Source organism: Elgaria multicarinata, chromosome 3, assembly GCF_023053635.1.
Source record: "Elgaria multicarinata webbii isolate HBS135686 ecotype San Diego chromosome 3, rElgMul1.1.pri, whole genome shotgun sequence".
In the NCBI taxonomy this organism is placed as follows: Eukaryota; Metazoa; Chordata; class Lepidosauria; order Squamata; family Anguidae; genus Elgaria; species Elgaria multicarinata.
The window spans coordinates 11,848,397-11,860,696 of record NC_086173.1 but is presented as its reverse complement, the minus strand read 5'-3'; the positions used below and the strand labels follow the sequence as shown (position 1 = coordinate 11,860,696).

At 44.6% G+C, this 12,300-nt stretch overlaps 1 protein-coding gene across 1 annotated transcript in view; it reads left to right on the top strand.

Annotated features, from left to right (window-relative positions):
* Positions 1-12,300, top strand: part of CHCHD5 (coiled-coil-helix-coiled-coil-helix domain containing 5) — a 474,014-nt gene that overhangs the window by 140,365 nt on the left and 321,349 nt on the right. The window lies entirely within an intron of this gene.

Below are 12,300 nucleotides of genomic sequence, written 5' to 3'. Positions count from 1 at the left end.
AATCTTTCACCAACCCATCAATAGCAAAACACACAACCTTAAGCATTTTTCCACATTTTTCCACTCAGCACATGCAGTTTATGGCACATGGTGACTTACGTGTTGAGAAAATGTAAGGACATTTCCAGAAGGAAATTGACAGGTTAGAACAGGTTCAGAGGAGGGCAGCAAAGATGATAAAGGGTCTAGAGGACATGCCCTATGAGGACAGGCTGAAGGAACTTGGGATGTTCAGAATGGAAAAAAAGATGGGGTGGAGGGAGACATGTTAGCAGTGTTCAGGTACATAAAAGGGTGCTACAGGCACAGGGAAGATGACCAAGAACTATTTTCCATTGCCACAGAAATTAGGACCTCCCTCCGCCCCAAATGGCTATAAGTTACAGCTACCTGGATTTCAATTAAATATAAGGAAAAACTTCCTGATGATAAGATCTGTACAACAGTGGAACAGTCTACCTATGGAGGTTGTGGTTCTTCATTTCTGGAGGTTTTAAAGAAGAGGCTGGACAGACACTTCTCATGAATGGTTTAAAGCATCATCACACAGGGGGAAATCGCATTTGCTTACCGTCGCTTTTCTGCCTGCACATTTGTCCCGCATTACTTTGTCTTTTGAAAGATGAAGTAACAACTTGCACATGGCCCATTCAGTGGTTCTTAGAGAGGTAACGTTTTCTCACACACATACTGTAGAAGCTTGCATAGTTGCAGGGCATGTCATTCCTTTGCCCGGCATTGTGCGTTTGGGCACAGTCTTCTTTGCCTTCATTGTTGGGTTTGCCCTTCATCCATTTCTTAAATGAGGAGGCTTTCTTATTCAGAAAGAGGAAATATTTCCCTCCAACCACACCACCCTCTTTCCCCAAGCATAGCCAAGTGATTCTCTCTAGACCAGGGATAGGGAACCTGTGGCCCATGGTGGTTCTCCATCCAGTCCACTACCTTCTTCCTCTGGTTGGCCCCACCTTGTCTGTCATGGAAAACTCTTATCTCTGGTTATCTGCTGATCAAAGATAAGAGTTTTTCTTTGCAGGGCAGGGGGTGGGTGGATGGGACCTTCTTCTTGATTCAGTCATGCTTTTGCTATTATTATTATTATTATTATTATTATTATTATTATTATTATTATTATTATTACATTTATATCCCTGCCCACTACTGAAATGTAGTCATGAGAGCCTATCCAAACTGAAATCTGGCCCTCAGGCCAAAAAACATCCCCCACACCTGCACTAGACTGGTCTACTAGACTTCCCACTCACCTCAGTGCTTGGGCTCACTGGTCTATTGATTCAGCCTTTATCTTCCATGGAACTTGGGGTCAAAGGAGAGACGACACGGGAGGTCTCCTGCATTATCCTTCCTCCTCCAATTTTACTAGCAGCCAGGGTGGGGAGAGGGGGTTGATTTTGATTGGGATCAGTGAGGGGAGGGATAGTTAACTTTTCCACCTGTGCTGTTTCCACATTGGATGTCGTATACTCCAGCTGCTCTGAAGCTGCTTTTTGCCCCATGGGGCCAAACATACAGATATCCTATCTGGATCTGGGAGCAAATAGCAGCTCCTGGAGGAGTGAGTGATTTTTAATTAGGAAAATACTGCAGTGCGGACCGGGGGGGGGGGGGGGGGCGGGGAACGTTAACCCTTTCCCTAGCACCATGGTCTTGAATTGAACCCAGCTGTCTGCTCTCCCCCATAGATGCTAATAAAAAGCTCAGGAGAACCTGTTCATGGATCTCCCATGCTGCACTTAAATTGGCACTCATGGCTGCATATGGAGGATTCCAGTAGAGGGTGGTGGCTCTGATTTAAGCGGGGGCTGTGAACCCACTCTGAGTTTCAGCTGGAACTTTAAAGGAGCTACCAAAAGTGCTGAACATAATCTCCATTAATGGGCCCAGCACTTTGGATAGCATTTCTAGAGGTCTGATGGGTTCTGACCCAAAGCCAGAGCAGATACAATTGTTTTTATTGCTTTTAGCTGTGTACATTATTTATTGTTTTATACTGTTTGACTTTATCTGTACACCACCATGAGATCCCAGTGATGTAGGGTGAGGTACAAATGCTTTAATAAATAAACAATGAATGAATAAATATACTAGGCTGACCATATGAAAAGGAGGACAAGGCTCCTGTATCTAGAAAAGGGAATGTCAGCAGGTGTCATTTGTATATATGGAGAACTTGGTGAAATTCCCTCTTTATCACAACAATCACAGCTGTAGGAGCTATACTAGAGTGACCAGATTTAAAAGAGGGCAGGGCACCTGCAGCTTTAACTGTTGTGATGAAGAGGAAATTTCGCCAGGTGCTGCATGCATACAAACGACACCTGCTGAAATTCCTTTTCAGTACAACTGTTAAAGATACAGGAGCCCTGATCTCCTTTTCATATGGTCACCCTAAATATACAGCCCAACTGAAATTGGAGCCACCAACCTCCACTGAACGGTTCCTAGCTAGTGTGGTGTAGTGGCTAAAGTGTTGGACTGGGAGTTGGGAGATCCAGGTTCTAGACCCCCCATTCGGCCATGGAAACCCACTGGGGGACTTTGGGCCAGTCAGAGACTCTCAGCGCAACCTACCTCACAGGGTTGTTGTTGTTGTTGTTACGATAAAATAGAGAGGAGGAGGATTATGTACACTGCCATGGGTTCCACTGCCCTTATCAGTGGCATGGCAAACCTCCTGTTCCTGCTGCCTTGCCAGACCTGCAAAACCAGGAGGTTTGTCGCCCGCCTAGCAACCGACAGCGCATATGCTGGTGCATTGACTTCGGCTGATGGCTTTCACAAGCCTGACTTATGTGAAGCTCTTTCTGGTAGCAGTGCAACCAAGCCATTTCCATCGCCCTTCCGTGAACCAAATCGGTGAGTCCAATCCAGTAGCGCTCATTCCTGGTTTGAGGCACGAGGAAATCCTGCAAGCCAAAAAAGCATGTGTGTAAAACAGGACCTGAGCTGATCTTGAGTTTTCATCACACACGCATGCACACACACAGTTGACAGTAATTAACCTGGAAGAACTGTTTCTCCCAAGTTCTATATTTCCCATCACTGATGTAGATTAGAACAGTGATTTACAAACTATGGGCTTGGGTGCCATGAGAAACAAATTAAATAAGAGCCCAGAAAGCATCTAGTCTCAAGATATCCTTCAATTCAAGCAGTTTCTGCTGGGGGAGAATAATAACCGCCTTGAGTCCTAGTACTTGGGAAAAGGCGGGATATTATTAATAATAATAATAATAATAATAATAATAATAATAATAATAATAATAATTTGGCCGTATTTCTAGATTTGAAGTGGTGGTGGGAGTAATTGGTTCATTCAAGGCACAGTTCTATGAGCTACACCCTCGATGAGTAAAAGCCCCTGAACATGGAGGGTCACAGTGATCCTACGCAGGGTCGGAGGCATGGCAGAGGCAATCTTCACCTCCCCATCCTCCTACCATGGATTTTTCACTAGCTGGGCTTTTTCGCCTGTCTAGTGAAGGCATTTTGGTGTGAGGAAGGAAGCAGGCTGGCAGAGGCTTAGGATAGCTCATATCCTGAGCCTCTCCAGTCTCCTCCCCTCCCCAACCACTGAAATGCCTCCCTTTCCCTCCTCTCTGAGGTTGGGGAAAGGGAGAGGGGCAGATCTCCAATTCCTTCCTCCAAGGTCAGAGCCGGGAATCAGAAGTATCCGATGGCATGTCAGACGCTGTCTAGGGGCCATAGGGTTGCTCCCTCCATCATTCCTAATGTACAGATGAGGCAGGATTACTCATCGTTAAAGCAAGCTGCCTGTTGTGTCACTGCATGAGTTATTATTTGTTATTATTTATTGCATTTGTATACCACCCCATTGCCGAAGCTCTCTGGGCAGTTTACATAGGATAAAAACACTTAAAAACACTACACCAAATTTTTAAACCACAAAAACATACTATTTTAAACCACAAAAACATACAAAAACAAACCCAGGCTAATTACATATTGCTAAATGCCTAGGAGAAGAGAAAAGTCTTGACCTGGCGATGAAAAGATAACAATGTCGGTGCCAGGTGGGCCTCATCAGGGAGATTGTTCCACAATTGGGGGGCCACCACAGAGAAGGCCCTCTCTCTTGTTGCCATCCATTGAGCTTCCCTCAGACTAGGCACCCAGAGGAGGACTTTAGATGTTGAGCGCAGTGTATGGGTAGATCCATATCGGGAGAGGTGTTCCGTCAGGTATTGTGGTCCCAAGCCGTGTTAGGCTTTATAGGTTAAAACCAGCACCTTAAATTGGGCTTGGAAACATACTGGCAGCCAATGCAAGTGAGCCAGAGTGGGTCTTATACGTTTGAACCTTTCGGTCCCTGTTACCAATCCGGTTGCTGCATTTTGCACAAGCTGCAGCTTCCAAACTGTCTTCAAAGGCAGCACCATGTAGAGTGCACTGCAGTAATCTAACTTGGAGGTTACCAAAGTGTAGACAACTGAAGCCAGGTGATCCTTATCCAGATAGGGGCATAGCCATGCTACTGAGGCCACCTGAGCCTCAAGTGACAGAGATGGTTCTAGGAGAACCCCCAAGCTACGAACCTGCTTCTTCAGGGGGTGTGCAGCCCCATCCAGAACGGGTTGAACACCATCCATCCAGTCAGCAGAACCACCCACTAACAGCATCTCAGTCTTGTCTGGATTGAGTTTCAGTTTATTAGCCCTCATCCAATCCATTGTTGCGGCCAGGTAACAGTACAGTACATCCACAACCTCACCTGATGAAGATGAAAAGGAGAAATAGAGCTGTGTGTCATCAGTATACTGATGACAACACAGTCCAAAACAATGGATGACTGCAGTCAATGGTTTCATGTAGATGTTGAACAGCATGGGGGACAAGACTAACCCCTGCGGAACCCCATACTGGAGAATCCACAGGGCTGAGCAATGTCCCCCAAGCACTACCTTCTGGAGCCGACCTGTCAAGTAGGAGCAGAACCACTACAATGCAGTACCTCCCACTCCCAACTCGGACAGTCATCCCAGAAGGATACCATGGTCGATGGTATCGAAAGCCACTGAGAGATCAAGGAGAATCAACAGAGTCACACTCCCCCTGTCTTTCTCCTGACATAGGTCATCATACAGGGTGACCAAGGCTGTTTCTGTGCCCAAACCAGGCCTGAAACCCAACTGAAATGGATGCAGATAATCAGTCTCATCCAAGAGTGTCTGGAGCTGGCTCGTTGCAACCACCCGCTCAAGGACCTTGCCCAGGAGCGGAACATTTACTACTGGCCTATAGTTATTAAGATTGTCTGGGTCCAGGAAAGATTTCTTCAGAAGTTACTGCTTTGGGACTGCCTCTTTCCAATCTGGTAGCACCTTTGGAACAGTGACTCACACAGAACATTCTTCCTCTTTCCACATACTAAAGACAAAAGGTAAAGTGTGCCTCCAGGTTTATTTGAGAAAGAAGCATGTCTCAACTATCCAGGATTTGAGAAACATTGGATTAGCATTTCTATGTCACATGTGAGATATTTGGAATCCTGTCAGATTCCTGTATTTGGAATCCTGTCGGATTCCTGTCTGACTTTACCAGGCAGAGAGAGTTATTTCTGTTTTGGGAAACTTCACCTGTCTCCTATGTCTTCTTATTTCCCCTATTTACTTAGAACACCCTTCCCCAACATGGTTCCCTTCATATCTGTTGGGCTGCAACATCTGGAAAGCTGCAGGTTTCCCACCCCTGACCTAGGATATTATCAGATGGGGGAAGATCACGTTTCCTTATCATCGTGTGTGGTTAAACACAAAGGGCTCCAAAGGGAGCTGCAAAGGGATTTCTACAAGCTAGAACTGTGTACAGTTCTGGTCACCACACCTAAAAAAGGATATTATTGAGCTGGGAAAAGTGCAGAAAAGGGCAACTAAAATGATTAAGGGGCTGGAGCATCTCCCCTATGAAGGAAGGTTACAACAACTGGGATTGTTTAGCTTGGAAAAAAGGAGGCTAAGGAGAGACATGATAGAGGTGTAAAAAATTATGCATGGTGTGGAGAATGTGAATAGGGAGACATTTTTCTCCCTCTCTCAAAATACTAGAACCCAATGGGGTCATCCCATGAAACTGATTGGTGGGAGATCCCGGACAAATAAAAGGAAGGACTTCTTCACACAGTGCAGTTAAATTATGGAACTCACTACCACAAGATGTAGTGATGGCCACCAATTTGGATGGCTTTAAGAGGGGGTTGGATAAATTCCTGGAGGCGAAGGCTATCCATGGCTACTAGCCCTGACGGTTGTGTGCTATCTCCAGTGTGCACCAGTTGCTGGGGAACATGGGTGGGAGCTGGGAGGGTGCTGTTGCACCATGTCCTGCTTGTTGGTCTCCTGCCAATGGCTGGTTGGCCACTGTGTGAACAGAGTGCTGGACTAGATGGACCCTTGGTCTGATCCAGCATGGGTCATCTTATGTTCTTATCACTCTTGCTTCCTGCTGCTCTTCCACTCTAGGGATGAGAAGATTCACACAGGGGAAACAAGCCGCAACTACGTAGCCCATTCAGTGTGGTGGGACAGCGCCCTCTAGTGGGTGTTTTATAGAGAAACTTCTCTGCACATGGCAGGAAATTGTGACCAATTTCGTTACAATTCAGGGCTTGTCTATATGGGTTCTTTACCCCAACCTAAATGCGCAGATTCGCGTTTCAAGACACATGATGCAGCTGTCTATTCGCCGTAGTGCCGGGTTTTAAATGCACTAATGTGCATATTCGTAGTTGCAATTTACTGTGACTTTTAGATCTATGTCCGAGTTTGCACTGCGTTATAGTTATGTGTTGTTGTGGGAGTTAAATCGCATTTTGAGGTGGGCGCAGCTTTAAGGGCAGGACAAAGTGATTGGCTGATTTCATGCCTTCCCACCTATCGTGTCTTTCTCTGGCTCCCTTGTTCCTTCCTGCCGTTTTCATTTTAAATTCTATGATTCTGCGGAGCTCCTCAGATAGAGCTTATAATATTAAAACGAAGAGGGGGGAATGGGCAGCCAGAGGGAGGAGACATGTTCAGTCCCCCACTCGCTCCTTGGAGAAAAGCCTCTGTTTTCTTTTTGGAGGGTTGTCCTCTGCAATGTGCTGCTCCCCCCCCCCCTTGCGTCCTCCTTTGCTGCCTCGTTCCTTCCCCCTCTTGGTTTTTCTCTTATATGAATCTGCAAAGGTCCACAGATAAAATTTAGAGCTTCGCTCCTCTCTCCTCCATAGCATCGTATCATCATATGTATGTATGTGTGCATCAATACCTGCACTATAAAAAAAAATCAGGGGATAAATCGCTCTTGCTGCTGCAGTGTGATGCTCCTTGCCTAGATTCGAATCAATGAAAGTTCGGGTTAATATTCAATGAGGAGCAATCCTCAGAAGACTTGCATTTTGTTTCGACTATTTTACTATGAAAAAAAATGGCAGATGGAGTGGGAAACTAGTGGGAGGTGAGCAGGAGGTGGGCGGCATCATGAGAGGGTCCTGTGAAAATCCACGTGTGCTCAGTAACAAGCATGTCATAAAATGCTTCTTTGATGATGCTCCTAGACTCACTTCATATTGGCAACTGCTTTGGGAAGTTTAGGAATCCAGTGTGTGTGTGTGTGTGTGTGTGTGTGTGTGTGTGTAGGAATGGTGTCTCCCCACCTGATAATTTGACAGCGCCTCATAATGGCGCTAACCTTCTCTGTGAGCCCCTGCCAAAGGAAGTGAGGCAGGTGGCTACTAGGAGGAGGGCTTTCTCCGCTGTGGCACCCCGGTTGTGGAATGAGCTCCCCAGAGAGGTCCGCCTGGCGCCTACACTGTACTCCTTTCGTCGCCAGCTGAAGACCTTTTTATTCACTCAGTATTTTAACACTTAATTTTAACTTAAATTTAAATTTTACTGTTTTAACTCTGTATTTTAACCTTATATCAATTTTGCTGCGTGGTTTTATCCTGGTTGTGCTTTTTATATTGTATTTTGTATTTGTATTTTTAACTTGTTGGTTGTTTTATGATGGTTTTAATTTTTGTGAACCGCCCAGAGAGCTTCGGCTATTGGGCAGTATAAAAATGTAATAAATAAATAAAATAAATAAATAAATAAATAAATAAACTCTTGGGGCAATTGCAAGGGAGAAACCCAGTGGGGAGGTCTCATTGGCTTGAAAAGTGAGATGTCGCTAGCAAAAAAACAGACGAAGAAATGTTTGGACAGAGCATAGACAATGTGAGTTATCTACTGTTCTGCATTCTCTGCCTCTGCACCAAAAGATCTGTGTAGTGGCAGGTCCTGGTGGTGTGAAACATTTGCAAAGCAATGATCGTCAGGAAAGGGGCATTCAACCAGAGAAAGGGGCATTCAACCAGCTACCTTTTTCCTAGCCTGCATCCCACATAGGAATTTGCTGTATCTCAGAGAAAATGGCCTCTCTCTGTGTGTGTGTGTGTGCGCGCACACACAGGAATGCGGCAGGTAGGGGAAAGGGTTTTACCTTCTGTTTCTCAGATGCAAGTCATCCCTAACCCAGGGGTGAGCAGAAAGTAGATTTCCAGATGTTTTAGACTTCAACGCCCAGCATTCCTAACCATTGGTTATGGCTGGCAGGAGCTTCTGGAAGTTAAGTCCCAAACATCTGAAGATCTACATTCTACCTCCCCTTTCCTAATACTAAATTTGCAGCCATTGAGCATCCGGACATCTGATGCCAAATGTCATTAAGGGAAAAACGATAAAGCTAGGCTGACCATATGAAAAGGAGGACAGGGCTCCTGTATCTTTAACAGTTGCATTGAAAAGGGAATTTCAGCAGGTGTCCTTTGTATATATGGAGAACCTGGTGAAATTTCCTCTTCATCACAACAGTTAAACCTGCAGGTGTCCTGCCATCTTTTAAACCTGGTCACTCTAGTATAGCTCCTGCAGCTTTAACTGTTGCAATGAAGAGGGAATTTCACCAGGTGTTGCATGCATACAAATGACACCTGCAGAAATTCCCTTTTCTATGCAACTGTTAAAGATACAGGAGCCCTGTCCTCCTTTGCATGTGGTCACGCTAGATAAAGCTGACCACCTTCTGGGCCAGAAACATCATGTGCTGCTTATCGGAGGAGCTGAGACTCTGCTGCCATCTACAGGGGGAGACAAGCATATGGCTGGGCTTGTTGCACATGTGTGCTTGGCCTTCCTTAAACTACAAATTATATATTTGTTTTGTTGCACAGTAAGATGTCATTGATCACCCTGAAGAAACTGAGGAAATACCACTCGGGGTGGAGGAGTGAGAATTCTCTGTTCAAGATCTCTAACCCTTCCTTGTAGAACAACAATAGTTAGGTATCCCCAGAGTGGCCATATGACAGAAAAAAACCAGATTTGTTAAGATTTTTAGTAACAAATCTGAGAAGGGGGGGGGGAGATTATGAAATTTGAAGAAAATCTGGATTTTCCCTGTCCTCCCACCCAAAGGGCAGCTCTACTTTAATGGGAATTAACAAAAATGCTTGCAGCTATGTCATTTTTAAAGATAAAGTGATGAAACTTGGCGCCATGATAGATCTTAGATAGGGCTTTAGCTGTGCTAAATGTGAAGTGGATCCGTTTATTTGTTGATTTTTAGGAATTTTTTTAATTTTGAGATGTTAATTTTTTTTAAAAAAATGTCATTTTAAAGATAGAGAGATGAAACTTGGCATCATGATAGCTCTTAAGGAGGGCTTTAGCTGTGCCAAGATTGAAGCAGATCAGTTCATCCATTGATTTTTAAGATTTTTAAAAAAATTGGTATCTTCGTCGGGAGACTTTGGCAGAGAGAGAGAGAGAGAGAGAGAGAGAGAAAACAGAGGCTGCACAGACAACCCAGAGACACATGTTGTCTTAGCCTCTGGCCCATTCTGTTTTGCTCTGTGGGCTGCTTTGACTGACCTCTCCTTTCCCACATTTTGATCTGGGGATGCCTCTCCTCTGCTGAGCTCCAGGTGCCCAACTGCCCACCAAATCTGCAAGAGGAAAGGTGCCCTGCTTGCCCAGCCCTTTTTAGTTAAAAACTGGAGATCCCCTTGATGCCAAAGGGCTGCAATTGATCAAAGCGCAAGACCCCAAACAGGAGGTTTGACAACCTGAACTTGAAGGATATGGTTCCAGAGGTGTTTGTTTTTTTAAAGTTAATTTTAAAACTTCAAACTTTAAAAAATTCCTAAAAAATCAATGGATGAATAGATGTGCTTTAAACTTGGCATGGCCCCAGTCCTGCTTTGACACTCCCAGCACATAGTGTGCTGCATCATACGGTGTGGGAATGACTGCTCAACCCCACATTTTATAGCCACCTAAGCTAGTGGTCTTCACCACACACCACTTTTCAGATTAGAAAGGACAATACTTATGGGGCCTGGTACAGGTGAGATGTCCATCAAGAATGACATTGCTCAAGCTCCTGTTCTCTTAGCCATTGTGCTACAGTTTGCACAAGCCAAAGTTAAAAACAAACAAACCACGTTCTGAGCAGTGGGAATGCACTGTGCAACACAGCAGAGCCATCGCAGGTTTTACTTACAATATTTTTTGTTTTGCAAAACTTCCTATCTTTTGGTAAGCATTCTTTATTTTAGAATATCCATTTTCCCCCCTTTAAAAATAAGAAAGAAAAGTTATAAATAAAAAGATATCCAACTGATGTGTTACAGGGTATGGCTTTATGTTGTTATTATACAAACAGTGCTTATAGCTAAAGTATTTGAAGTGCTACGTGCTCTGCAACACTGCTTCGAAGTAAAGCGGTGTTCGGCCAAGTTTTGCTGAGTACAAATGACATCAAAGTGGAAATAGATTAATTTTTTTTTTAAAGCGAATTGAAGGGAGATGGTTTTTGTAATTAGTATCTAAACAACCTGTAGACCCTTGAAAGAAAGGTTATAGACGGTTGTTGTTTTTGTCACCCTAGATAGGCAGTACATTCAAGAAAACACTGCTCATTTTGGTGCCCCCCCCCCTCAGCCCAGCTTAGCTTGGTGTGCCCCTCAATTTGATGCCCCAGGCATCTGCCTGACTTGCTCACCCCTAAGGCTACTTCTGTGTCCTCATCTGGACCTTAGGTCAAATTCCATGACTGAGACAAGGGTGTTTGGGTAACAAAAGCCTCCCCTAGAAAAAACCCTAAAACCCTGAGCCTATCTAAAATCATCAATCATTGGGAATGTGTAAGCAAAAAACAAACTCTTGACAAACATCTTATTCTATTCTTTTCACCCTGAGAATTTGCTTGACACTTCTCTCTCCACTGCAAGTTAATTCAACGGACCCACTATCAGAATGCTCTATGTGAAGCTGCTGCAGTTGCAATCCATTTTGTACAAACGGACATAACCATTTTCAAGCTTTTGAGTTCACATTGAGATTTGCATGCCGGTAACCAAACTTGCTGCTTCTTGGACATGAGGCCGGATGGCCACTCACTCTCTTCTGAAAAACCTTAGTTGGACCCAGGGATGTTTCAAGGCCTGGGCCCAAGGCCTCGGATATATTTCCCTGGGCACTGGATGCATTTCCGGGAGCCCTGAGTGTCCATTGATGCCAATGGGAAATAGATTTTAAGCTTAATTGCATGGGTTGGGGATAAAGAATGAAGTGGGAAGGGACAAAACCCTGGTTCAAATCAAGTCCTGTGAACCAATCTTACGAACATGTTCAGCATGCATCCAGATGCCCATTCTTCATGACTTGGTACAGCCAGGGATACTGCTAAACACTGAAAAGATTGCCCAAATGTTTACTGAGGGATAACGGGCTTTTCTACATGAGGCTTTTAACCTGCACCTTTACCGAGGCTTCTGCTTCCGGCTTCACTGTTGGATTGAGATTGACTCCTTTACATGTGATTTCTTCCCGGCATTTTCTTTCTCTGTCTTTCTATATGTTCCACTACACCTGTGGAGCTGTGGTATAGTGGAATTGTGCAATTACATGAGGCTTCTAAAGCACCATTGAGGAAAATACCAGACTTTCCTCGGTAGGAAAACAACAACAACATGATAATGGTTGCAAAGCACAGGAGAGGCCCACAAACTACCGTGAGTGAGCAATCATGAGGGCTTAATAAAAGCCTCGCATAGAAAGGCTCAGCATTCAATTCTATTATATTGCTTTGAATCAATTTAAGCTGCAGATTTTTTAAAAACTATGGCTGTATTCCAGCTATGTAGAGAGTCCTTGCGTTCTAAAGCAGGTGATTTGAGGAAGTACACGGTGTCTGGAGAAAGGGGCTGCCCTTGCAATTCTGTTCTCCCTTGTTGGG